This window comes from Canis lupus, chromosome 32, assembly GCF_048164855.1.
Source record: "Canis lupus baileyi chromosome 32, mCanLup2.hap1, whole genome shotgun sequence".
Taxonomy (NCBI): Eukaryota; Metazoa; Chordata; class Mammalia; order Carnivora; family Canidae; genus Canis; species Canis lupus.
In genome coordinates, this window is record NC_132869.1 from 28,129,825 (window position 1) to 28,157,579 (window position 27,755).

At 42.3% G+C, this 27,755-nt stretch overlaps 2 long non-coding RNA genes across 4 annotated transcripts in view; one reads left to right on the forward strand and one right to left on the reverse strand.

Moving 5' to 3' along the window:
• The window catches only part of LOC140623015 (uncharacterized), a 402,108-nt gene that overhangs the window by 79,026 nt on the left and 295,327 nt on the right, over positions 1 to 27,755 (reverse strand). For all 3 annotated transcript variants that reach the window (XR_012022691.1, XR_012022698.1, XR_012022690.1), the window contains one exon: positions 19,151 to 19,233. This is a non-coding gene — a long non-coding RNA (uncharacterized lncRNA). The remainder of the gene's footprint in view (positions 1 to 19,150; positions 19,234 to 27,755) is intronic.
• On the forward strand, positions 7,125 to 27,287 carry LOC140623018 (uncharacterized). The gene is made up of 3 exons (XR_012022705.1): positions 7,125 to 7,242; positions 24,055 to 24,110; positions 26,795 to 27,287. It is a non-coding gene; the product is annotated as an uncharacterized lncRNA (long non-coding RNA).

Here is a 27,755-nt window from a genome sequence, read left to right on the forward strand (position 1 = left end):
GGCCTTTCCTGAACCGATCACCATATCCCAGAGAATGGGATTGATCAGTTGAAAACAGTAATGAGACCAGCTCCACCTGAAGCACATTAACTGAGAGTGGGGTGATTCTCTAAAGGAAAACTGGGAAGTGTTATCACAATACGAGAAAAGAAAAGCTGGACAGGCAAAACAGACATGCATCATAATTGTTATGCACAAAAGATATATTTTAAATGACCAGAAAGGGCAGGTTTGAAGGAGACATGAGTTACCAAAAATACCATGGATGTATGAAAGAGAGAAGGGCATTCCACAGCTATTTGGTGGCAGCAAAAAAGAGTGATAGTATGGGGCAGCAATGTTCACTCTAGTCTCAGGTCTTTTATGGCCTCCATTGGCAAACAAAACCACTTTCTTCTTCAACCTCCTTTCTGTCCCAACCTCCTCTCTGTCCTCACTGGCTGCATGAGTCCTGGGCTGTCTGCTCTGATCATGACAATCAGGGTATCTTCCATGGCCAATATCATATATAGCTAGGAGTGTCCTGTTCTCAGCTCCCTTAAGCAAGAGGGAACACTACTAGACTCTTCCCTGCCCAGGGGTAGCCATCAACTGGAGAATAGATGGGCACATGACACCAGAGTTGTTCATCTACAGGCTAGCAGGTGACTCTCTGAGGTGTCTTGGAGGCAACAGTAATTAACCAAACCAATCCTACTGTGAAGCTGGGTAAGTACCCTGCTCCTGTGGTAGTCTCTGTTCTTGGTGGCTGTCTGCTTCTGGTTCTAGTTCTAGTCTACATGACTCCTCACATTAACCACTACCCCCTTTTTTCTTAAGAGGTTCTTAAGAAGTTTGTCATTTCAATGTAAATCTCTAACACAGAGCAACAAAATTCACCACACCCTAGAAGCAGCAGCTTTGGTTGTCCCAAGTCCTCTCTGGTGACAGGCTAAGTCACAGAGCAGTCCAGAGGGGGAACCACAGTAGTAAATTCTCCATGTTGTTTTTGGGACACAGGGATGCAGCAGACAACATGACGCATACACAGAGGCAGGCTTTGACACTATCCAAGGCAACTATGCGAACTTCAAACTCTCTCCAGGTCAGGAAAATGGACTAGAATACCAAAGAGAGTGGAAGGGGAAGAAGGTCAGGACATCCAACAGCACACAGCCCTTATTCTGAGACAGTGGCTTGTTAAACATGTTGCAGCTGAAGCAGGATGGAAAGGTGTGTCACACCATCTACCTTTGCCCTGGGAGCTAGGTATGCTTCAGAGAAAGAAAAAAGAGAGAAAGCTCTGGGTAAGAATCAGTATCATATATTAGAAAGACATGGCTCCCAGTTGTATGAATACGAATTTTCCCAACTTGTCAGCTTGTCAAAAATGGAATCTTGATCCCTCTCTGTCAACATCAAACCTTTCCTGCCTAGTTAACATTTATAGGTGTAGACAGGGGAGAGGTGAGTGTATCATTTGATAAGTGCTAGGGGAACACTGCTTTAGAGAGGCACATTAACCCTTTTGCCTGTTCCAGCTCCTACGGGGGAGATAGAACAGGTGGGCTTAATTGGCTCTGAACAAAATCCTTGAAATTCCCTAGAAAGCTATGTAAGCAGATGTCACTCTCTGGCACTAAGTGTTAAAGAGGTGTCTTTATAACAAGCCCAGTGAACGGTGGGTAGCAGATTTGTTTTAATGAAACTAAGCTTCTACCTTCACTTTACAGACATTTGAGGACACCTTCGCCCAGAAAAAAGACAAGGTACTTAATATAAAAATTTACAATTTAATTTCTAGGAGTAGCACATAAGGGTTGAGGTGAGTTTAAATGGCATGTTGTCAGAACAGTAATTCCATCAAAATTACCCACCACCCCCCACACACACTCCCAAACAGTTCTCTCTCACATTCCCCAATCTTTTTTTTTTAGATTTATTTATTTGAGAGAGAGAGAGAGAGAGAGAGAGAGAATGAGCAGGATGGGCAGAGAGAGAGGGAGGGAGAAACTCAAGCACACCTCTGCTGAGTGCAGAGCCTGATGTGGGTTAAATCTCATGGACCCCTGGAGCCATGACCCGAGCTGAAACCAAGAGTCAGAGCCAACCAACTGTACCATCCAGGTGCTCCAAATGGGAATTTGGATTTTGTTTTGTTTTGTATGTGTTGTTTTTTGTTTTTGAAAGAGAGAGAGAGAGCTAGTGGAGGAGAGGAGCAGAAGGTGAGGGAAAAGGAGAAGAATCTCAAGCAGGTTCCACACCCAGTGTGCCCAGCATGGAGCCTCAGTCTCACAACCCTGAGATCATGACCTGAGCCAAAATCAAGAGTGTGAAACTTAATCCAATGATAGAAAGAAGCAACCATATGCTGGGTGGCCTGTGAATAACAAGCTCCAGAATCAGGATCTATCACTTCAACAGGTGTGTCCCCAGAGCTTCCCCCCCTCCCCTTGATTGTCTGGGAGACCTCCTGGCCCTGTCTGTTTTATTTACATTTAGTATGAGTAAGATTCTGTTCCTTGTGAGAAAATGATCTGTCTGACATCCTCTCCCAGACAAGCATGGCTCTTGGGCACTGGCCTTAGTCTAACCTGCAATGTCCCAGATGTCTGGGTTTAGCCCAACAATGACCTATGTGTCTGTAAAGCAGTGTATATAGCTGTAGCCATTTTTAAAAATGGAAAACATGTAAAAGAATAAGCTAATAATAGAGCTAATCCAGTATAAACAGTCACCTGGTATAAAGAAGCAGCTGAACCAGTGTCAACAATGTTATCTGTCAAAAACATTAAACCCAAGTCAACAGTTTTAGAAGGCGGAGTGCCGTTCCAGGCCATGAAACTGGCCTTCTGCCTCAGTTTCCCGTATTATACTGACAGTATCACCAAAACTGAGTATTGAACTTTGGCAAGAGGCTCCATTGGGCCCATGCTCACCCCCCTTTTCCACGGATATAGCTCCCAGCTGCAAGATGGTGTCCCACAACTCATTCACTCATTATTTTATTTAACAGGTAATTATTTAATGGCTGCTAGATGGCAGACCCATGGTTGGCATGAAGAGTCAAGGGAGAAGAAACAAAATCTCTACTTTCAAGAGTTCTCTGGAAAGCAAAAGAAACCTACCCTTTAATGAGTCATCACATTATGTGACAAATGCAGCTTTTAAAATATGTTCAAGATGGAGAGCTAACACAGAGATGGGAGAAACCTACAGCATCAGGGAGGATGAATGGAAAGGCTTTCTAGAAAAAATCCGCTTTTGAAAACCAAATGTGAGTTCGTCAGGAAAATAGAGTAAAGTTAGAAGGGGAGAAAGAAAACCACTTGAAAAAGACGGAATAGAGCACCACTCAGGGCCATAATCCTTCAACCTCTGCCCCTGTCCCTCAGGATCACCCACCACCCAGTCTGCTCTGGCTGCTATGCTCTACTTGCCAAAATAGTTCCCCTGGACAGCACCAGAAACTGACCACACCTTCCATCTGTGCACTCAGTGTTTCAGATCCTTGGCTAAGAGTCCTTGCTAGTGTGTGCCTTTCTCCAGGCCTTGCCTATGGTCCTTCAGTTGAGATCCCAACATGTTCTGCTTCTAAATCCACCTAAGTCATGACCCTGAGGATGAAGTGAATGTTTCCTGCTTGGGGGCATGACCAGGAAGCAAACCAGGCCTTGGAGAGTGATAAAATTTCAATGGGTGGCAAAGAAAAAAATATTTGAGGTGGGAGGTAGAGAAAAGGTGTGCTCTGAGAGAGAGTGGTATATTTCTTTCTTTTTTTTTTTTTAAGATTTTATTTATTTATTTGTTCATGACAGAGAGAGAGAGAGAGGCAGAGACACAGGCAGAGGGAGAAGCAGGCTCCATGCCGGGAGCCCGACGCGGGACTCCAGCGGGACTCCAGGACCGCGCCCTGGGCCAAAGGCAGGCGCTAAACTGCTGAGCCACCCAGGGATCCCCGAGTGGTATATTTCTCACTGAGCAGGATGAGAAGAAACCTAAGAGAGGGATATCTATATTGGAAAAGACACTATTTCAAACAGAAATTTCCTGGGCAACCTGTCACACAAAGGCATCAAGGGCACCATGTATCCAAACAGTCCTGAGAGTGAGACTTTGTCCCACCATGGGTCAGAGTTGAGCAACATTCTAAAGCTCCAATTTGTCCTAAGTGAACCAATGTGCAGAACTAACGAGGTCATCAATTTTTCTTCCAGCTAATGAACTCGTCAGGAAGGGTGTGATACGGGAAGATGATGAGATGAGCAACCAAATCTGATTAAATAGTTTCATCTTCATCAAAGAATCAGACACAGAGCTGAAGCCCCATTATTCACCAGAAGAGGATAATTACACAGAGTAGCCTGCCATCAGGGCTGCCCCTCCCCTCACCCACATGGCTCTACTCCTCTGGGTACAGGGAGTGGGTCAGACCTGGAAATGGCCACTCATTTTAATTCAACAACTATTTATGGGCAACTTGCTTCATGTCAGGTGTGGACCAGAAACAAAGGATGGAGATCTTATCCTTCTTTTAAGTAGTTCATGGTTGATCTAGCATGGAACAGCAACTAACTGAAATATGCTATGACAGATGCTTTCCCAGTGCTTTGAACCAAACGCCGTGGGGACAGAGGAGAGGAAGAGAGTGGGAGTGGGAGGGGACCAAGGAAGTCTTCTCCTAGGAGGTCACCCTTGAGCTAAGCTTTAAAGATGAGCAGAATTTCACTAGAGAAGAAAGAAGGGAACTGGAAGGACACATTGGACTGAGGAGTGGGCTTGAGTAAAGATAAGGTGGTATGACAACACCCAGCTTGTTTGGAGAAACAGCTCTTTCTTACCCTGCTTCACAGACTATAAGCCATCCAAAGCCATTCATATGAAGTTAGAAACAAAATAATCAGTTCTTTTCAAATAATCCAAATTAGATCAGTCATTCTCAGACTTTTTGGTGTTGTGAATTTATTGTTTAACTCAGATTTGTGGTTACCAGAGGAGGGTGGTAGGAAGCGGAATTGGAGGAAGGTGCTTAAAAGATACAAACTTCCAATTATAAGATAAGTAAGTACTAGGGATGTAATGTCTGACATGATGTGATGACTAGAGCCAACCCTGCTGTGTAAGGTACAAGAAAGTTGCTAAGAGAGTAAATCTTAAGAGTGCTCATCACAAGAAGAAGGGTTTTTTTTTCCTTCCTTCCTTCTTTCTTTCCTTTTTTTTTTTTTTTTTTTTTTACTGTATCTATATGAGAAGATGGATGTTATTCCAACCTATTGTGGTAATAATTTCACAATATATGTTAATCAAACTATCATGCTCCTCACCAACCAGAAAAGCAGTCATCAGGGGTTGCAGGTCTTTGGAGTCAGGTTTGCTTATTACTAAGGCCAGATAGGTCTGAAACACGTTGTCGAACTAGAGGGACTGGTTCTGGGCCTTGGCAAATGGTGAGGCTTGGGTAAATGGAAAGGAGGGAGAAGGGTGGCATTGCAGGAAGTGAAAGAAGAATGTATAGTGAGCTTAAGAAAAAGCAAATCAACTTTATAGGAGCAAAGCCTTCTCCCAATCTTTTTATATTAATTCAGCATTCACAATGCTGAATTAATATAAAATCACAATTTTCACAATGTGCAAAGCACTGGCAAGGTGCTGGAAGCTCATCACGTGGGTGCCCCCCAACCCCCCCTCCCCGCTCCAGAGGAGTTACAATCTAAACATGTGCAAAAAAGGAGTAATCAAAGCAGCACTGCATCTCCTGAAGTCATCTCATTCTCTGCTTTGACTTCAACAAGGTGAAGAGTGTTGTCTCTAGGAGACCACTATTAGGAACCACCTTTGCTGCCCTGGTGATGGAAGGAGGACACTGGGGAGGCTGATTACTCTCTTCATTAACCAACTAATACCTTGGTGGACATTAAATGGTGACGTTCCACAGAGATAGTATATCTAGCTAGATAATCAGGGCCTGGGAAGGCAGACAGATAGTCTCCCCACTCTATACTCTCTAGAATTACTTGCCATCTCTTCCCGTCCTTCCGTATTGAATAGCTCTCTTTCCCTTCTCCTTTTCTGCTTAACCATGACTCACGGGACCTAAAAAGGATGAGAGTTACTCAAGGGGCATTTCTTAGGGCAATGCCAGAAAGGATAATAAAATGTCAGATGAAATCATGAGTCACCTTAGTTCTGAAATGCCCTATCCTAGGAGAAAAATGTAATAGACACTACAGTAAGCTGAAACCTATCACGTATACAGAAAAGCACATCCCTTCACCTTGAATCTTCCATCCTCCTCTCCCTCCCCTTCTTCTTTCATACTTTAGTAAAAACTGGCACATGTGGTGGGGCATGGAGAAGTGCACAGGAGTGGAAGGAGAGAGACTCAGGATTCTAAGCACAGCTGGGACATGACTCAAGACAGAGGAGCCAGAGGTCAGAAGCTTTGGAGGTGGATGTGGATACATCTTACTCTTTCTGCCTCTGCCCAGAAAGAGCTAATTGTTTGGTCAACATGCTAAATAAACTTCATATAAGTTAGGAGCCTATACAGTAAGTTTCCTTGCCTTTTTCTTTTCCTACTCAAATATGGTTGGTTATTCCACAAGGGATCCACTGGGGTTCTAACTTTTGATCAGAATTATTCTAGAATAATATACATTTTCACAAATGACCTCCTGTGCCTTGAAGAGATCATTTTCTTGATAAGCCCCCTGACTCTCTTTTTGCAAGTCTGGCAGCGTAGTTTATTGGCTTTGTAACATGAAGTTCTTGCCATTAGGGACTGAGCTAAGATCACCAAACTATTTCCCATCCATCCTTAGTTGAGCTTTGAATCACAAAAGTAGTAGAAGGCCCAGCGTGATATCTCTTCCGAAATGAGCAATCCCTTAATTAAACAGAAGTAAATAGAGGTTACAACGTGTTCCTTAATTAAATAGATGTAAATGCCCAATCTCTCTGCTTTCCACACACATCAATTTTGCATCATCTCATTTTCCTGTTTGCCCAGTGGAAATGGGAATTCTGAGGCTCTATTTTGGTCAAAATCTCCCAAGTGTGCCTGCCTGGCTGCGCATTCAATCATGCATATTTACCTACTTGTTTACAGAAATCTGCAGCTAATGTCTACTCTCCCTTTTTTGCGCAGGCTTAGGAACTGCTATGAACCTGACATAAATGAACCATTGAAGAGAAACAGCCCTGCCTTTGCCTAACAAGACATCTTGATTCCTGCCTTGGAAAAAACATACCCGAAGACATAAGGTAAAGGGTGTGGTGTGAGAAGGGGCAACACTGAGCCCTCTGTGTGGCACTAGATGACCTCAGAGTAACAGTATCCTAAGGCTGCTGCCTTTCTTTATGCCTAGTCTCCAGTTTAGGCAAACTCTTTCTGGATTTGGGAATATGATCCATGGAAGCTATGATGATTAATTTTATGTGTTGGGTTTGGCTAGGCTACAGTGCCTAATTGGTCAAATGCTAGTCTAGATGTTGCTGTGGAGGTATTCTATAATTGTCACAAACATTTATGACCAATTGGCTTTAAGTAGAAGAAATTACCCTCCATAATGTGGGTGGGCCTCATCCAATCAAGTGAAGACCTTAGGAGCAAAAAACTGAGGTTTCCTGGAGAAGAAGGAATTCTACTGACCAGATTTTAAGCTGGCCTACCCTACGCTTCTCAGACTTGCCAGCCCCAACAGCTGCCTGAGCCAAGTCCTTAAAATAAATCTCTCTCTCTATATATATGCATCCTATTGGTTCTATTTGTCTGGAAAAACCCTGACTGATATAGAATCCATCTGAATAAGATGAGAAGAACATAATTACAGTTTAGAGAAAGCAGCCCAATCCAATCACAGCTCAAAGTGAGCTCATTGAGAGTGCCCTTTAAGTCACTAAGGAGGAGTAGGGTGGAGAGAAGAGAACCAAGTCCACACCACGTAAAGTGGTGAGCATGTTTAGGCAGCTTTCATCTCCTTGCTAGTTCCAGTGAGGCCAGCAACTGGCCAATCATAAATTGGATGGTTATCAGAGGACAGCAGTGGGTTAACAACCCTTTAACTGAGTCAAACTGTTAATTGGAACAGGATCCATCTCAATTTATTCCTAGAAACAGTTCTGCTTTTCTGAGGCATTAGGAATAAATTGAGGTAGATCCTGTTCCAATTAGAATTTATGATTAAGACCATCATTTCAGGGGACAAGCTAAGCAAAGCCACGCACATTTGAAAATCTGTATGAGTGAGGGGTCTTAAATAAGAAGGTTACTTGTGAGAAGAAAGTCATAATGATCCAACCTCCCTGGTGATTTCTCCCCAGGCCCCGAATTTCCAGTAAGGCAACCGACATTTGAAGGTTAGGTTCAAGGAGTATTTTTCATTGACTCATAGGATTTCAAAGCTAGAATAAACCTTTTATAAATGAGGGAGGCTAAGTTCAGAGCAGAGAAATGACTTGTTCAACAGTGACAACAACCAAGCATGCTCTTTGACCAGCTTCCTCTCCACTTCAGCCTCAAGAGCAAAATGAGTCAAGAGTTGAAACAACTACCTCCGGGTGGCCTCTGCTTTGTTTTTTTAAATCATTACCGAAAAGCCAATGTGCACTTTTCACTTTTGACTGGAGTCAGTGGGTAGAAGGATGATGTGTGGAGCCTGGCTTTCAGTTCCAGTGTCTTCAGCTGAAGGGAAAAATCACACTCATGGCACCTCCCATGCACCAAGCAGTCTGACAGCCATCTAGCCACGTGTATTAGAACACTCACTACTCACCTAGCACTGTGCTAAGTATTTTACAATAAGCCTTTACAACAACCCTCTGAGTAGGGTCCTATTCTTACTCCCTATTCACACAGAGGAAACTGAGGGACAGAGAAGTTAAAAAGCTTATCCAAAGGCACACAGAGAATAAACGGCAGAGCTAAGGCATGAACCTGGGCAATGTGAGGCCAGCAGTCCCCACTGAATCGTGATACTTATCATTGTGATATTATTCTCAACATTATTCAAACTAAGGCTCAGCAAAGTTGAAGAACTGGCCCAAGATCAACGCCTCAGCTCTTTTGCGGGCAATCTGTCCCCAGATACTACTGCTACAGAGCTTTCCAACACTCTCTCTCCTGATGGTCTTCACCATCCCATCTTCCCTCTGACTGCACATGTGACTTTGACAAACTGATTTCCTGAATTAGTTTCTGAATTCATATTCTGGGTAGATTAATCCAGTTCTTCCCTTGTGGAGAGAACAGGTGTCGGGGCCAACATCTTTGTATAATTCAGTCCTGAGGAAAAGACCTATGGGTCACTCCTCATTTCCCATACTTCCTCAAACACAATCACAAGTACAAACTCTGGAACTCCAGCTCATACTCAAGCATTTCTAAACCCTATGGAACCAGCCTAGAAAGCACCATTAACAAGTACCCCCATATGATTCTGTTCCCTCAGGGAAATTTGGGAATTCTGGATAAAAATGACCTTTTGCTACCTCCTTCAGCCCCCAAATGGCACATTAAATGGCAGCACAATGTCAGAGAGACCTGGCTTGGAATATATGGGCTTTATACAAAAAACACTTGATTTGGTCACTGCTCTGTTACTTACCAACTATACATTCTAAGTTATTTAACCTTTTGATACCTCAGTGTTCTTCTCTGTAAAATGGAAATAATAATGGTATCTACTTCATAGCATTGTTCCAAGGAATAAATGAGATAAAGCATATAAAGTACCTAGCACAGTGCCTGTCACAGAGGCAGGGATCAATAATTGCGGGGTGTCTTTTATTATTATTTCTAGTAGTCTAGGAACTTACATTCCAGATGATTCAGTATCTTCAATTTTCAGAGGGGCAATTTCAGCCTTTGGCAGTAGGTACAAGAACCAACTGGTCGGGAAGGGATCAGGAAGATTTAGGTACCCCTAAAATCATACCATACACTCCTTTAGGAGCAGATAAAGCAGTGAAGAGTGCACCCAAACTCCAAGCTGCATGGGCTCTCACTTCTCCCTGGGGCGCAGGGCTCACCTCTGCAGCTCCAGGTCCTATCTGAGCCTGTCACAGTGACCATAGCTCCTACGAGGACTCGGGTCAAGTCCATTGACTTTAAAGAGCTCCTACAGGTCCCAGAAAGCAGAGAGCTGGGAAGGAGTGTTCACTTGTGACTGTCCTGTTAACCTCAAGAGTGGGGAAGCCCTGAGCCTCTCTAGCAGCTCTCAGGTCTGGCTTGGTCAGAAGCACCACCTCTAAGTCAGTTCAAGCCTAACCCCAGACCTAGACCTGTAAGTGGGGTGAGGGTAGGGACTTATCCATTCATTCACTTCCATAAATTTTTTTATTCAGTCCCTGCAATGGATCAGACCTTGTGCTAGCCCTCTGGGTACCTGGTCCTGCCCTTCAGGAGTTTACTGTCTTACAGGTAACACAGACAAATAAGCAAGGGTCACAAAGAGTGGGTGGTGAGTGTGACAAGAGATAACCTGAGACTGCTTAGAAAATTCTTTCCAGTTCTGTCTCAAATCCTCAACACAGCCCACAAAGGACAGGGCCACTTGAGTCCTGGCCAAACCCACAAGCTCCATTTCACACCCCTCTCCCACTTGCCAACTACTAGGCTTCTTAGCCATTCGGTGAACAGACCAAATTCTTATCAGGTTTCGGACCACACTTTGTCCCCACCCAACTCCTCCTATTGTCTAGACTTCCTAACTGTCCCTTCTGCAGGGAAACTACCCTCAATCCCCAGACCAGAAGACTTCCAGTCACATTTATCTTTGTATCCCTAGCATCTGCCAGAAACACACATATTTTGGCTAAATATTGAATAATACATCATTGAGTCCCTTCTCTCTCTTGTGCCATATGTCCAGGCAACAGATGTATCCACACCTCTGCCATCACTTAAAGAACTTTTCTACCTGCTTCAAGATGCCATTCTTTTACAACAAAAATCTGAGTAGATCCTATGAAATTACAGATGTTCTTTTAGCACTAGCCAATTCAAATTCTTATATTTGTGTTTGGGCCTTCTCTAATAGAAATAATAAAGCACTACTTTAATAGGAGAAACATATCCAGTCGTTTTTATATTATTGGTTGTGGTGGACATTTAAAAAAATTATTTATTTATTTGAGAGGAGAGAAAATGTGCGTGCGAGCAGTGGGGAGAGCCAGAGGGGGAGAGAATCCCAAGCAGACACCCCCCCCCCCCCCCCGCCGATGACCCTGAGATCATGCCCTGAGCCAAAATCAAGATTGGGATGCTTAACAGACTAAGTCACCCAGGCGCTCTGGTTGTGGTGAAGTTTTTAACAGCAAATCTTTTTTTCCCCATTACCTGCTGGTTAGCTGGAGATGGCTGCTGAATTTCGGGGAATTTTGTGAGCTGATTGTTAGACATTATTAAAAAATATATAAATGTAAACTTAGGTAAACTATATTAAAAGCAAAGGTAATAAACATGCAAAACGCATCACTCCCTATTTATTTAAAGACATTTTACTGCTATCTATAAGTCTTGAGGTTATTTATATCGTATCTGTGTGATAGGTGAACATACTATATAATGGTGTGCACCTACTTCTCCTTTCCTGACTCTGCATTTAGTGACATCACGTTGGTAGCTTGAAATCAACATGGTGGAAGCATTTGCCAAGGAAATCAGCAAATCATACAAAAGAAGGCTTATTAATTTTTTTAGGGAGCCTGTTTTTAAGCATTTACCAGCACATGACTGCCACTAACCAAAGATGAACAAAGTTCTGATTTCCAGAAGTTTGCAATCCAGTGGTGCACAAGCGTTCACACACGCTGTCACACAGTTAAGTGTGATCCAAGGCAGAATGGCATGCATTAAATGGAGCAATGGACAGCAGCCAGGAAGGGGGTGGCTGGGATCTGACTGATTTGCCTTTGAATGTGGGACATAAGATGAAAAGATTCACACAGGAGACCCAGAACATCTGCTTTGCCACCTAATTTTTTTTTCATCCTTATTAATTCTTCAGGAAGATCTTTATGTAGGCACCAAGTTTCAGCCTGTGATCAATTTATATGCTTCCCTTAAGGCGAGGTGCTTAGCTTTCTCCCTTGTCAGAAGATCAATATGTACAGGTCAGCCTGTTTGAATACATCAGAGGGCTGGGAATGCCTCCAAAGATGGGTGCTGAGAACCAGGCAGTCACCACGGTTAGTAGTAATTTGTCCTGTTCATTCCTGGAGCTCAGTAAAGTGTGTATTGATTTTTCTGCCAAAGATTTACCAATTGGAGGCAGTAACCCCCAAAAGCAAGATAAAATATGAAGAGTATTAAAAATACACTGGACTCATTTGTGTGATTATAAAGGCCAAGAAACTTAAACAATTTAAAAGAGGAGTGAGGAGTTCTGAGCCAACCAAGCTGCTAGTGGAGGAGAGGATGCTACGTTTCGCTCCCCCAGCACATTCGTAATGGGGTTGTCACGGTTGCTTTGTTGAACTTTAAACAGTTTTATTCCAATTTAACCTGTTTGTAGCACTTGTTTAAGAGGAAAAGGTCTGCCATTTTCAGGGTTTTAATTTTATGTACAAACCCATGTGTCCATATACGCGTGAGTCAGGGAGTGAAGGGAAATGATAGGAAGGGACAGGTGAAAAGGCGGAAAAGGAGGGAAGAAGGGGAAAGAAAAGAGGACGGAGGGAGGCGAGAAAAAGAGGCAGGAGGGCAGGGAGGGCGGGGAGGAGGGAGGCGGCAGAGGGAGAAGCCAGGATGGAGACAGCCGTGGACCAGGTTGGGCAGGAACACCAGCCTCGGCCTGGAGTTGAATCGCAGCGCTGCCACCTGCACAAGTTACTCTTCCAACCTTAGCCTCGGCTTCCTCATCTGTAAAATGGGATGAAAAAGCCTACATACAGGGTTTCGGGAGAATTAACCGAGCGCACCTGTGTCAAGTTCAATAAGTGTGCACGCCGGGGTATCTGGGGGAGGGGGCGGGGGGGGGGAAGGGGTTGGGGGTTGGTTTGCGTGCCTTTTTCAAAGAACACAGTTTCTCCGCTGCGTCCCGCGCCTGGCCTCCCTGGAAGGTCAAGGTCGGGCGCAAGCAGCCGCCCAGCCCTGAGCCAGCCCCGAGCCAGCCCCGGGCGGGCGCCGGCGTCCCCGCGGTTCCAGCCGCCAGGCGGCAGCGCGCAGCGGAGGCCCGGCCCCGCCACCAATGAACTTCCCACAAAGACAGTTTGCTTCACCCGGATCCCAATCCATAACCTTTACTGGTCTCTGTAGAGTCATTACGACCATTAGGCTGTGGACTCAGCACTGCTTTAGCTCTTAAGTTAATACAACCGAGACTTTTTTACGTTCCTATTGGGAAGGAACATGTGCAATTTTAGTGATTTCTTAGATCATTCCATAAGTAAATCAAATATTCTTTCAAGCCCAGTTATCAAAATTGTGTCCTTTGATACCACGTCTTCCATCAAACTGCAGTAATCCAGATCAACACATTTTAAACCTCTGCTATCTCCTAATATCATCCCTACTAGATAGAGTAATTAAATTTGTACTTTTTTTTTACAAGTCGTACTCAATAAATCTGAATAAATTAACAACGCATTACTAAGACTGCTACATTAAATTTGCATAGTGCATTTAATGAATATGCAGCTGCAAGTGAAAAGGTCTGCTACTGCGAACCTTCTACATTAGCATAACTACTTCCAGCATGTTTCTTAAATAATGCACTCATTTGCACATCACTGACTTGGCTAATTCTAACTTCAGTCAGGGTAGCCTTGTAATTAAGACTCTTGCTTTAATTTTTAATGAAGTTTATGTTACATCAATCCTGACAGTAATGAGGGGACATGGAAACAAAAAGGCTGCTAATAATTAAATTCACAAACCAGTTTGAGGGATAATAATTCCTGAGGAGAAATTACATGACTAATTATTAATTAAATATTCATACTATTGCACAGCCATCTCACTTAACTGCTCTTCTTGTTGGTAATAATATTGAGATGTGGACGCCTTTTGCCAACCATTCGGAGTTTAAGGTCTCTGGTTAATTTTAGTGCGCCATTAATCAATATGACACAAAAAATAAAATTGTTTTAATTGGTATCATTTTATTGTGTCTAAATATTACTACAGTTGGTTTAGTTTGTGGAGAATTAATCTAGTTAGTCGGTGCCTGTTTTATGGAAACATAAATCCAGTTTATATCCATAAACATCTAATGGCAGGACAACTTGACCTTTTTTTTCGTAACATTACTGTTTACAGATAATTACACCAACTCTTTAAAAGGTTATTTAATAGCTTTGCATTCATCACAGTAAAATGAAAAACATGCAATATTATTTAACTCCAGCCTGTTCTGAGGAGGTCTCTGAGACCCCCATTTACCCCCGCTGAAAAGTAAGCAATATTAATGTGTGGGTTTTTAGGAAATGTATGAGTGCTTTCTTTGAGTGTGCACAAACAGATTTACATGTTTGGGTCTGGATGTTTGAATGTCTAATTCATAACTGAGATGGGGTCTGCTAAGGAAGAAGATATTTCCCATATGTACAACTTTCCATCGCAGGAGAACACGAGGATGGAGGTTTGCTGATCCTGGATGTCAGAAATGGCAGCAGTTTCCCTACAAAACCCAGTAAACAAACATTACAAAACCAGAGAAATTGCTATGATGAAGCCTAATGGGCTGCAATATTTATTGAAGACATGCTTATTTTTTTCCTTCCATTTTCTAAATGGTATTTAGGTGTCTGCATTAACAACAAAGAAGTCCCCATCCGTGGGCAAGTTTAGCAAGGATGAGAAAAGATTTACAATATTTAAATGGATAACATTAATCATTAGATTAAAACAGATCATGGCATTTGTTTCAAGCTCTGATAGATTCCGGACAAGATGCTTCATGGAGACCATTATGCATATTATAAAATTAAATAGACACAGAAAAGGGACCTTTATATCCTGCAGGGGCATTTGGAAATTCTGAGCCAGGGCAAACATTTCATTTCATTTTTCTAATAATTCAAACTAGTTGATTCATCAAAGTGAAACAAGTCTATGACCATAAACCATGGGGCAAGGATTCCCCTCAGCTACTCTTGTCACTTTACTACAAACTGACAGGTTTGTAGGGCATTATTACTGGGCCTGATGTGTATCAATCGCTCCCTTTTACTAAATCTTAAAAATCTTTTTAACTTTTTTTTTAATCTGCTCTCTTAAACCAACACCTGAAGGCAATTTGAAAAGACCACTCAACATGAAATAGTTTACTGGCGCGGGTCAGCGTAAAGATGTCACAGCAAGTCCTGGGTCCCTGGTCCTGCTTTTTGACTCCTTCATTTGAGGAAAGCCTTCTATGTAAGAAACCCTACTTGAGTGGCAGAAAGTCCTCCAAACTGGGTGAAGACCACAGAAGTGACTAGGCTTGCTGGCAAAACTCTGGGGTACTTGTTGGGGAAGAACCTGCAGAGTCCTGCCTCTTTCTCCTTTCATTGCTAAGCCCATAATGTACCTATCTCCCAGGTGTGGTAGGTTGAAGAAACCATCCAGCATTAAAGAGACCAGCTGACCAGAAGGACCTTATCATCTCCTTACAGGGAAGGAGCCAGAATGCCAGAAAAGGTTAGGACTTGGAAGCCAGACACCCCTAGATTCTAATCTCCGTAGGCCTTAGCGAATAGCTTTATAACCTCACCTAGCCAAATCATTGTTTTCTTTTCTGAATGGGGATGATCATGTCCCCTTGACATGTTTTTGGGAGAATTAGTCACACATACAAGTGCTTAGCACTGTGCCAGGCTCATGAAAGACTGCACAAAATGCCAGTGATCATTATCATTGTTATTTCTTCCAAGCAAGATTGTCAGATTTTATCATTATTTGGAATAATTTGTCTCATGTCTATCAAGACTCAGTTGGTTGTGGGAAGAGGGAAGAGGTAGTCTATGTTAAAAAAAGTCTCCCTACCTAAAGGTCCATTTTGTGATGGAATTCCAGAAAAAAAAGGAGCACACTGTCTCAGAAAATATTTAATGAGCATCATCAGATACCTGTCTTAAAAACCAAGTGCCTGAAGGATAAAGCCTTTTCTCCCACTTTTTTTCATGCTTCTATAATAAATGTCCAAGAAAGGACCACACAGATGTTTACCTGTAGCCATACCAGGTATAGTAGCTGGAGAAAAATTTCTGGTGTCTGGCTCTCTCTGGTCCTTTTCTAGGAAGGCATGGAATGGAGAAACCTCAGATTCTGAGTTAGATAAATCCTAGCTCCTTCCCTTTACTAGCCAGGTGATCTGGCTAACTTGGCTGGCCTTTCCAAGCCTTGAGTGTAACATGAGGAGAGCACCAGGTACCCCTCAGGATGATGTTGATGGTTAAGTAACGTATGTATGAAAAAGCTCAGGTGCACAGTAACTGTTCATACGATCCCTTTTCCTTATCCCAGAATTAAGCCAAAAATTTCCTTATGGGGCATGAAGACTCATTGCTGAAGGAGGTTTATATATGAATTTTAAAGTTCTTGAGTCTGGTTCTGTAATATGACATTTACCATGGGCTTTCCCCCCCCCCCCGCCTTGATCAATCATCCCTTGATCTTAGAGGTCCATTTCTGCAGTCCAACAGTTGGCCTAAATTGTTATGAAGATTAAAGAGTTTTTATTTGGGGGCACCGGGGTGGCTCAGTCTGTTGAACATCTGATTCTTGATTTTGGCTCAGGTCATGATCCCAGGGATGGAGTCCCATACTGGGCTCTGTGCTCAGCTGGGAGTCTGCTCTCTCCCTCTCCTTTTGCCCCTCCCCTCACTTGTGTAGGCTCTCTGTCTCTCTAAAGTCAATCTATCAATCAATCAATCTTTAAAAAAAAAAGAGTTTATATTTGAGAAACAACAGTGTCTGGTATATAGTGAGTATAAATAAATAAACATTTTGAAACCATGCTCTAACAGTGTAACCCCTAAAAACCTATCCATTCTCATTTGTACCCTTTCCACCTGCTCAATACACTTCATTATCACTAAATGGCAGATGCATGCAATTTCCTACCTCTATGCCTTTGTAAGTGCTGTTTGCTTTGCTTTAATGACTTTCTGTTTCTACTTGACCATCTATCAAACTCTTATTCATACCTCAAAACCTAGCTAAACACTTACTTCTTCCACAAAGGCTCCCCTCGTAGCTCCTTCTCTCTTGTCACTTCTCTATGTGCCCACACTTCTGTTATACTTTGCACACCATACTACAGATAACCTGTTTGCACTTCTCCTACCGGAGAAGGACTGTGCATGATCTTTGTACCTCCAGTTCCTAGTACACTACAAGGCACATGTTGGCACTCCTCAGATTATTCGTTGAGTCACATTGAATTTATGTGACAAACAGCTATGCCATGATAATATTTATAAACCTTCAATACACTTTTCACAATAATGGAGTATTTAGTGAACAAAGCTTTTTTTTTTCCTGTTCTTTTTTTTTTTTTTTTTTAATTAATAGGTGGAAAGTCCATGCTAAGATGAGAATAGATGAGTAGAAATAGGGATGGGAAGAGGTGGGGAGGAAAGTGATTGCTCAGTTACAAATGGCAATTTCCTACAGGATAGGATAAATTCAGAATGAACTATTCATTGGCTTTATCAATGGTTATTTGGTAACAAATATAAAATTCCTGTCTGAATTTTAATTAAAAGAACCACTAAGTATCCCAAGTCAGTTGGCACATGTGTATAATTTTTTGTTCACAGTTATAAAATTGTCTGTCATGATGTTGAGAATTGCCTGAACCCAAAAGGCTATAATGCAGCCTATAATGTTGACATCCTTCCTCCTTCAACACATTTACATGTGGTATTATTTCAGCTTGGTTCACCTCTCCTTGATTTGTCTGTCTCCCTGTAAAGCCTTGTTGAAATTCACACCTTTTATGAAATTTACTGATTTAAATCATTTATATATAACCTACTTCTATCTCCGCCGCCCCCCCCCCCAACAAAGATTCCTACTCTGCATCCTCTCTCTGATCAATCCTGTCCACCCAGTGCTGTCCTCCTTCCTTTTCTCACTATAACGGAAGTATTTGCTCCTTTTATTTTATAATTTTGGTAATACCATTGTAATGATTGTATGATGTATGGACTATCATAGTTTACTTAAATATCCTGTCATTGGTTGAACAGTTGGGTTGTTCTAATTCTTCACTGTTAGGAATGGTACTATAATAAAAAATTTTGGAGCATGAAACCTTTTTAAACTTTTACTATTTTTTCCCTTAGAATAGAGTCCAAATAGTAGAGATTTTGATATTTTATTTCCCTGGGAAAAAAGCTTTATCTTCCATTAAAACTCAAGCATCTCACACACATTCCTGAATGTATTAGATTTTATCATGAGGGGTGAGTGATAGAAACAGTATCTTCTTAAAGGGTATTTTCTCTACTTTTCCCTTCTTTGTCTCCCTTATCTTATTTTCCCTCAGAATCTACTTAGAAATCAAACCAGAAACACCAAAGTACAAACCTTAGGAGAACAATGCCAGTGCTGCTGCTTCAGCACTATAGTTCCTGGTGAGTCAATTTGCATCTTTACCGGATCCTCTCTTGTGGTAAAACTGTCTCAAGATCCCATCCAGTGCAAACTTTGAATCCCTAAACCTCCACTTACTCTGCTTAGACCCAGCGCCCCTTCAGGTGCACGCCTGCCTCTCTGCTTTCATAATCAGCAATTGAAAAGGTTCAATCCCTTGTAACTGAGTAAGTAAGTAAATAACCAAATAAATATGGGTAAGTGCTTCATTATACGCAAGTTTCTTTTCTCCTTATCCCACCTGGAGATATAAATTAAGGTTCCATAAGATTTTCTGGAAAGTTGACAATGCCTACTTTTATAGGACATGGCATCTCCTTTTATTTCGCAAATGTACTCCCTATACCCCTAAAAGTTTAGGATTAAATTCTCAGGATGCTTCTTCTGCCTGTGGCAGTCTTAGTTGTTCAGGGCCAGAGGAATCAGTCCCCTTTCCCATTTTGCACCTCATAACCATAAAAATAATTCCCAATTGCCTCATATTTTATAATTTGAAAAGCACTTCTACATGTTATACCACTTACTCTTCCACAAATCTATGAGTGCCCATCCTTACCCTATGAAGGAGGAAACAAATTTTAGAGTTACCTGCCTAAGACGTGACAGCCAGACCCCTCAAACTTGGATCCAATGACTGCAGATTCAGTGTTCTGTTGCTGGCATACAGCTACCTGGAAAGCAACCAAATACACTAAATGAACCAGATAAACCTGCATTTATAAACATCAGAAATCTTAAGAAGATATTTTAATTTGGAGAAATCTATGGTTCTTTCCAAGATCAATTTAAAAGCAGCCTCACTATACTCTGTTAAACACGAACTTATATAATAAGAAAGATAATAACTTACAGAATTTAACTTTAAAATACCTATTGAGAATTCACTATGTCCTACCACTGTTAAACACATTATATATGAATTATTATCTCAATCAGTCCTTATATAACAGCTCTTTGAGGAAGGAGCCAGTACTCTTCCTATTTTACAGATAAGCAAACAGATTTGGAGAGGTTAGTAATTTGCCTGAGTCACACAGCAGACATGGCGGAGGCAGGATTTATACCTGCTGGGGTTCATAGACATGGTTACACATTGCCTCTCCCAATCTCTCATGATGGAAAATCAGATCTCGGGATCAAATGCCTAACTTGAATATTCTCTGATTAAGGTTGTGGATGGGTTGGGAGATGGGTTTAGGTACCACATTGCTCCCATCAGGTACCTGGCTCCTTTCTCACTATTCCTACCAGGTCTCTTCAACACCAACAGAGACAGGATAGGTGCCTGGAACCTCCAGGACAAGCCATTTTACTAGTTTTGACCAGCTCTGATGGTTGAAAATGTCTCTTGCTCATATTGGGCTAAACCTTGGCTCCTGCTGGCTTCCACCCATGGATTCTATTTTAGCTTTGAGGCTCCAGAGAGAAAATCTAATATTTCATGTAAGCATAGTACACCCTTTGAGTCTGCTCTTCTTCAGAATAAAAAACTACAGTTCCTTCAGCTATTTCTCCAATGACTTGATTTCAACCTATTCTGATGAACACATGTGTTTTAAACTAAACATGATTCTTTAGATGTGGTCAGCCCAGAGAAGAACAGTATTATGTCCTCCCCTCTTCTAAATACTCTAAATCTGCCAAACATACCGACTAGCTTCCTTGTCCCCATTCTGCTAGGTCATACTGAGTTCACAGACTACACAAACCCTTATACTCCTGTCACACGAGACACTAATGAGTTATATATCCCTAGTGCTTGTGCATATGTCTTCTCCGGATCACATGCAAACATAAACTCTCACTTTCCCTGTTTTACTTTATCTTGTGTTGAAGTAGGTTTGGCTCATGAATCCGTAAGCTGCTAAGATTCTCAGACAGTTTCATTCAGGTCATTGTAGAGAAATCTAATTCAGCCTTTGTAATAGCCACATCATGGTCTCTAGAATTAATGAGTCACAGTTTATTTAGTATCCCCTTACAGACAGGAATAAAGACATTTGTCTTGTTTCTCATTTGTTTGGCCTCTGTAAGCAATGTTACAAAAAATGTACTTGTGTATATATCCTCACATATTGGTGTTTTATTTTGAAAAAATAAAGTCAAAAGCAACAGTGCTAGGCCAGAGGGTATATATGCAGTTATAGAAACAAATTAAGAAAAAAGTAGGAGAGTAAGAGAAGTCTTTGAATTTTCACATAATGTACATGCATTGCTTTGATAAGCTGGAAAAAGAGGTTTAAAAAAAACAGTGAAAAATTCTTAAATCTTTTTGTTAATAAGCCTGCCTCAATAATTGTTTCTTTCTCTGCACTCCTGAAGTATTTACTATTTGCAACACTCACTATTTGTTCCACTCCTGAGGTAATCACAAAGGACATGACCACCAACCCTTCTATTGTAATAATGAGCTGTCATTCAAGACTTTCATTGCCATCAGCATCTTCAAGACCAAAGAACTCAGGCTTGGAGTCAAACCCACCAGAGCTCAAATTCCAGCCATTTACCCATGTACCAAGTGCGTGGCCTTGAGGCATTACTTAGAAGCTCTACGTTTCAGCTTCTTCATCTGTAAAATGGGTATAATGGTTTACTTACCAGTTTTCAGAATTAATAACATGTATGTAAAGCCCCTGGAAGAATACTTGGCACATACTACTACTGGTTGGTTAATAATTGCACGTACTACCACTACAGATAGTCAGAGGTAGCATTAATTGAATGCCTGTGTGCTAGGTACTTTGCAAAGCACCTTGCATGAATTATCTTAAACTTAAAGCTGTAACTCACACAGGTAGCCACTCAATTAATTTCAGAATATGGTAGGTAGTGTTATGACCTCTATTTTATAGATGAGAAAAGAGAATCAGAGAGGTAAAGTAAGTACTCTAAGGTCACACAGCTAGTAAGTTAGAATAGGGACTGGAACCCAGTGTGACTATAAAGCCTTCACTGAGTGAATAGCAATGATCATAATTACTACTAATCTTGTTGATTGCCTTAATTCAGCCATGAGACTTAATGAAACCTCAGGGTGTCCACTTGAAGAATGAGTGAGCAAAGGGCCCAGCCCCATTTTAGGCTGTAACCAGCACCCACATCCCAACAGGCTAGAATAGCCTAGGTAAGCATCATACCCCTCCTCTGGCTAGCCACAGAGTGGAGGGGGAGGGGGCCAGAGCCTGACTGTGAACATCTCTGACATGCCAGAAGGTGGCAGTGTGGTGGTGCCTGGAGCGTCCTGACTGACCAGAAGCACACTGGAGCCACTAGCTGGGGTCAGTAAGATGGCTCAGTCACAGAGGAGAGGGGTTTGGGAAGGTTTACTGTGTTCATGAGGGGACTGCAGTCCTCTGGGCTTAGAGTTCAAATCAGAAACAGAGCGATAGCTCAGTGGTGATGACACGGTCATGGCGATGGGTCATAGAGGGACCATAGGTCTGGGGCCACAGTGCCTTAGGGGCTCACCCCACAGAGTCACAGCCTGAGGGGCCCAATATCCCCGCCAAGAGATTTGGTATAGCTAAGCCAATAGCTCCTGGGCATCCACATCTACTACCAAGGGAAATTGGGAATGGAAGGAACCTGTATTCATTTGGTGGATTCAAAGTCTACATCGACCTTAGCCAGGATTCCAGGGAATATACTGACATCTCAAACTTCGGTTTCCATACCCTGTGTTTTGTGTTCTAGCAGAAGATTCTGTCTCTTAAAATCTTCCTCCTGATTCAAAAGAATGTCTCGATTTAAAGTTAAAACCAAACGACATGTCACATATTGCAGGTGAACAGCAAGGACAAGTCTTTTAGGTCTACTTTTCTATGGCCGCTTTGTGTGTCTCTCTGCACCAATTCCTGTACTTTCCTGATCTCTCACTCGCTCAGTCTCACTCTCTCCCTCTTTGCTCTTACAGTTCAGAAAACTGCAGTATGTGAACCTCAGTGCGTGTATCTCTGTAAAGCAACCACTTATATAACTCTTCCAACCATTATCTAAAAATGTCACTGCACTGTGTTGGTGATTTTTTTAGGCTTATGTTTACACTCGGCACTTCAAACGTATCACAGTAAGCCTGTTGAAACTTCTAATGTAAAAGCTCAGAAATTCTAATAAGTACTAGACTACACTCACAAATAAAAACATTCTTCTGAATTCTCTGCTGAAGGATTTGGGGAAAAGAATTAGAACAACAGAGATACTATTGCTCCAATTAAACCAATTTCTGCTCTTTCCAAGGGTCTTCATTAAATGAGAGGGAATAAGTACCAGGTTAGGTGCCAGAGACATGAGCAGAAGTCCTTGTCTGGCCACTTGCTGGCTGTGTGAGTTGGGGTAACTTGGCTGATCTTTCAGAGCCTCCTCTAAAAGGGGGATATCTGGAACTTCAAGCAGTCATCCGGAGGACTGAATGCAAGGACTATTTTGAAAGCAGCAAAGCTGCCTTAGGCCTCCCAACTGAGAGCCTTCTCTTTCTTGTCCTTTGATGGTAATTATGCTTTGATTAGCTTTCAAGATATGGACCTTTGTTACCCCTTTTGAATGGGCCTCTTGGTAGAAGGAGACTCAAAACTAGGACTCTTTCGTGCCTCCACCACTCACTGAGTTGTCTTGGGAAAGCCATCTTTATCTCTGCATCTCCATTTTCTTATCTCAGAGATATGGGGTTTGAGCAGCTGATCATAAATGTCTCTTCTCAGTCTGCGATTTGGGGTTTAACCTTTGAATTTGGTAGCACCCCTTTGTGAATTAGCTGAACCTATGACGAGACAACAGCACTTCTTTTTCTGTACTGGCAGATAATCTAGCTGGTGGGTTCTGATTCTTATGTGTTTTTCTTCCTGCTTTGATCCATGCTTTCCAAGGTATGATCTCATTTCATTCTCATAAGAATCTGGTGAGTTTGGTTAGGCAGGTATTACTGTCTGGCATCATTTTGCAGATGGTTAAAATGAAGTCTCTGGGGGAATGGAGAGATCCGCCTAGATCACTAGGTACTTTGAGAAGTTCTCTGGACTCTGGGAGACCACTGATTGTGCAGGGAACTGGTGGGCCCAGAGAGCCACCTGTCACCACTGCACTGCATCCACATTTGTCAGAGCCACTGTCATCTCTTGCCAGGGGTATTATAATTTATAATAGCTGCATAACCAGACTCCCTACTTGCACCCTTCCCCACAAACAGTTGCTTCTGAACTGCGGGCCAGAGTGCTGCTCTAAAAATATAAGTCAGAGCAGATTCCTCCTCTGCTCAGACCCCCTCCACAGGCTCTCATCCCACTTAGTATCAATCCTTACACTGGCCCCAGGCCCAGCTGTCCACCTGTGTGAACCCCTACACATAACTGCCTCATTCACTCCATTCCAAACTCATTAGTTTTCTTATTGGTCCTTGCACATGTCAGGCACCCCCAGTACCTTTGCACTGCAGCTCCCTTGACCCGAAATGGCCTCCACAGATATCTAAGCATTCATCATTCTTTTATTTCCTCCAGGCCTCTGCTCAAATACCACCGAATCAGAAAAGCCTTTCCTGAACACCTGTAAAAAGGTATGTTCCTGATAACCTGTACCTTCTAGGATTTTTTCCGCATAGTACTTATGACCTGCCAGTATATATCATCTACTTTTAAAATGCTTACTGTTTATTGTCTCTTTCTTCTTCTAGAATGTATGCTCTCTGAGGGCAGGGATGTTGGGTGACATGTTGCAAGTGCTTAGAACTGTTCTGGTACACAGTAAGTGCAGGATAAATATTTGTTGAACAGATGAATGAACCAAAACAGGGCTTGAGAAATACCGCCTGAGAAATGTTGAAGAACAAGTGAAAATAATCCATTTGCCAAGCTAAGTAAAGGAACTGGCTATCAGAAAACAGGCGGTTAGCAGAGCCCCAGGGTGGGGCTTTACTCATTCCCCAAAGTTTGCCTGGGTTTACTCAGTGGGAGGAATTCATGTGTAGATTGCTGAACCCTGTCAAATTAAGACAAGATTGTATTCAATATGGATGAGGCTCAGAACAGTTCTACGTATTATCATATGCATGTATCTCTGTACTTCTGCCCATGCTTATCCCTCAACCTTCAATGCCCCTCCCCTCTTCATCCGCAGCCCCCAGCCCAGGGAACTCCTGATCAGCCTTTAAAGCTACTTCTAACCTGGATTTTCCTGACCCTCAAGCTGAATTTGCTGGTTCCCTATCTGTACTCACTACCTTGTGTCATATTGGTCTATAATATTCTTTATTCTTCCTTGATAAAGTATGACTGCTAGGATCACACTTTCAGTGCCATAACCAGGACAGGCCCGGCAAACCAGGACAACTGGTCACCCTAAGTGTGAGCACCCTAAGGAATCCTGTATTGCTTTTTTTTTTTTTTTTGTCTTTCCAGAGTCTAAATGAGATCTGGAGCATCGAAGTAGAAAGCTTGTAGATGGACATTCCTGTTTTTAGGGGCTAGGCAGAGTTCTCTTTGAGCCTCAGCCACAGCTCAGAACAAAGTGAGAAATATCAGTATGAACAAATGCTACGAGAAACAGAAGTTCTTTTCATGCTTACCCAGCAGGCTGGTAACCTGAAGGACACAGCCTTCAAAATGCAAACCAGATACACAGGTGGTTCTCAGTCTTTAGGATCTTGCTGCCTAAAGTGTGGGATGTGGTCCACAAGCAGCAGCACATCTTAAGCCTTGTTAGAAATGCAGAATTTTAGGCCTTCCCCTAAACCCACTGAATCAGAATCTATGTCTTCTGAAGATCCCCAGCTGATTCATATACACAGTAAAGGTTGAGAAGCACTACTTCATGGCAGATCAGAAATGCCTGAGGATCAATGTCAACATAGACTTCACCAGCCTAACGCCTGCACATTTTGATTTGGTAGGAATTTTCATACCTAGCAAAGATCGAGAACTGCTAGAAGTGTCTTTATCCCATTTCCTATGTTTCTCAGAATACCATACTTGGATCACCTGCATCTGGTATTTGCAGAAAATACAGATTTCTGAGTAATACCTGAGAATATGGAATCAGAATCTTGGTTAGGCCCTGAAATCATAGTTTCAATAAATTTCCCAGGGGAATCTTATGTATACCAAAGTTTCTGAACCTCTGCCCTAGGAAAAGAAATGGTGGAGAATGAACAAAGGTGCTCCTATTTTTTTGTTTTGTCTTTTTTAACCTGTCTTCAGTTCCTTCACTAAAGACAAAACTGACATTTTGTAATATTACTCTTTTGAAGAATCATTCTCTTCTATTTTTAGTGCATGTGGCTTAGATATGAGTGGCTCTTCTAGAAGTAGGCACATTCACTGAGCCTGATTGGCGAGATGACTTCCTCCTGCCCACCGTGATTGCTTCAAGGTTGGGCACATGACTCAAAATTAGTCCATTTCTAGAACTACTGGGGAAGAGGCAGTCTTCTCCTGGCTTCCTAAGCTGTTGCATGTGAGTCTTGGGCTGCTGGCAGTCTTGGCTAATGTTTGTGGAAGCCTGCCAACACAGAAGAAAGCTGAGGCAGATGGAGGTCCGGAGAGGTAGCAACGTGGAACACCTGCCCATCACAGAGCCCTGAGAACCTACCTCGTTAATTCAGAGCTGACCAGAGCACATCTTGATTTTAGGTATTAAATGAAAAATGGATTCTGTCGCCAAATAGATTGTGAAATAGCACACTAAACAAATTTCCACAGAATTCACTTCTAAGGACTTCTTAGATTCTTTAACATGACAAAGCACACTGTGAGTTTCTAAGGTGTGTTTTACAAACATGGATTTAAAAAATCATACAGCATCTTATGGTACAGTGTCTCTGGAAAAAAGCACAGGTTAATGGTTTACAAAATGTTCTTACACGTATTTTATTTAATCCTTCCAATGTTTTTGGAGGGTATCACTGTTGGTATAGGTGATGAAAATTAAGGTCAGAGATTTTAGGTGGATTGCCCAAGGCTGCCAGCACACACCATCCTGCCCCCATCCCCTACCATGGCTGACCTCGCCCCACAGGGCTCAACCACAGAGTGCGATGGTGGGGGTGAGGCAACCCCCCCCCCCCCATTGCCTGAACTGTGGTCTTTCCAGTGTTCTCTGCTACCTGAGGTGGCATTTCCTGGAATAAAGATGAGCCAAGGAGAGTTGGTTGGTCTGTGTAGATATAGCAAGATTACAGCAAATTATACATATGTTAATAGATGCAAACGTAATACAAATAAACTCCTGGCCTTTCTTTTTCAGGTGGCTCTTCAGAAAATCTTTGCAGAGACCATTACCCTAGGAAATCAGAAGCCAGAAAGGAAGTTGCTACAGGAAAAATAAAAGGAAGTCCTAGCTTGTCTTTCCAATTTAAATCAAGGTTCCCATGAGATTAAAAAAGGGCAGTGTACAGGCTTGGAGCATCTCTTCTAGCTGGATAACATTAATCCCGCTGATGCTGTGCCAGTACAATCATACAGTCCAAGGGATTAGTTTTAAGGATTAAATTTTGGAACTTTTATCCAAATCAAACTCAAGAATGCCACCCAGATTGATCATGTGCCGGGTCAAAATCCATCTTTCTATCAATGCTTAAAAGATCCCAAATGACAGGGATCCCTGGGTGGCGCAGCGGTTTGGCGCCTGCCTTTGGCCCAGGGCGCGGTCCTGGAGACCCGGGATCGAATCCCACGTCAGGCTCCCGGTGCATGGAGCCTGCTTCTCCCTCTGCCTGTGTCTCTGCCTCTCTCTCTCTCTCTCTCCTCTGTGACTATCGTGAATAAATAAATAAAATCTTTAAAAAAAAAAAAAAAAAAGATCCCAAATGACAAAACGAGAAAGTAAAATGGGGTCTTCTGATTTAAAACCCACAGTCTTTTCACTACTCCATATGAGAAGGATTTAACAGGAAAGGATAAGGTTGAAATACCAGCTTCACTGAGATTTAGCTGTGTGGCCTTGGGCAAGACACACAACCTCTCTGGACCAGTTTAATCAGCCATTGAACGGAGGAAATAATGTCTGTTTGATAGCAGCACTGTGGGCATACATGACACAAGTTATGTGAAACTGCAGTTTGAAAATCATGGCATGGCAATGTTCTTTTTTTTAAATTTTTTATTTATTTATGATAGTCACACACACAGAGAGAGAGAGAGAGAGAGAGAGAGAGGCAGAGATATAGGCAGAGGGAGAAGCAGGCTCCATGCACCGGGAGCCTGAC